Source organism: Panicum virgatum, chromosome 6K, assembly GCF_016808335.1.
Source record: "Panicum virgatum strain AP13 chromosome 6K, P.virgatum_v5, whole genome shotgun sequence".
Classification (NCBI taxonomy): domain Eukaryota; kingdom Viridiplantae; phylum Streptophyta; class Magnoliopsida; order Poales; family Poaceae; genus Panicum; species Panicum virgatum.
The window spans coordinates 4,321,734-4,322,710 of NC_053141.1; positions in this window are offsets into that span (position 1 = coordinate 4,321,734).

A 977-nucleotide genomic window follows, 5' to 3' on the forward strand; every position below is an offset into this window, starting at 1 on the left:
TTCCACACCTCTCAATTCATGGATTGATTCCCGATCTCTTGTTCTACCGTACCTATCATGAATCTATTTTATTATAATTAGTTTCCAACTCGGAATAAATCCCGGTTCCTTGTTATACCTATTATGAGTCTCCTGTTATCTCTTTCCGGAACAAATCAATGCATAACAGAACAAGACCTAATATATTTTTTGACCAAATAATGTTATATACTGTATATATGGATTTGGTGGTTTCCCATAGTTTCGGCAGAAGAAAATCAATCAGCCAGGTAAACAAGCTAGCAGAAAATATCATTACTGATATATGACTGCACTCACATAGAACCAAACCTTACATGACCAGATTAACCTCTCTGAAGGGTAATTTGTACCACATTAACTAATTATTTGGCTGATATATATAGGTGTAATGTTTGACACAAACTAATAAGGTAACTCGACATAGGCCATTAAGAACTGGAAATTATTCAGCAAGTTGTGGCGGGTAGCTCCGATCCTCGTAGCCAGATGAACATCTTTGGGCATGATCGTCACCCGCTTGGCATGGATGGCGCATAAGTTGGTGTCCTCAAAGAGCCCCACGAGATATGCTTCTGCTGCCTCTTGCAAAGCAAGCACTGCATGGCTCTGGAAGCGCAAGTCACTCTGCATTCAAAGCCATCAAGTGATGGAACAGTACATATAACCAACTCCATGGAAAAAAAAATGCTATTAGTATTTAGATGATCCTACAGATGTTTCAAATATCAGACAAACCAAACATATATTAAATTACCTTGTGGAACTGGGCAGCCTCTGGAAGGGCATCTTCCTAATGAGCAGCCTCTGGAAGGGCATCTTCCTAATGAGCAGCTCAGCGCCCTTTTGGTACTTGCGAATTTCACTGGAGTAAATCGAGTGGAAATTAAAGTGGTTCATTAAATTTGCAGATAGAAGGAAATTAAAATATGAAGTTGAGAACTTGAGTTGTATCTACC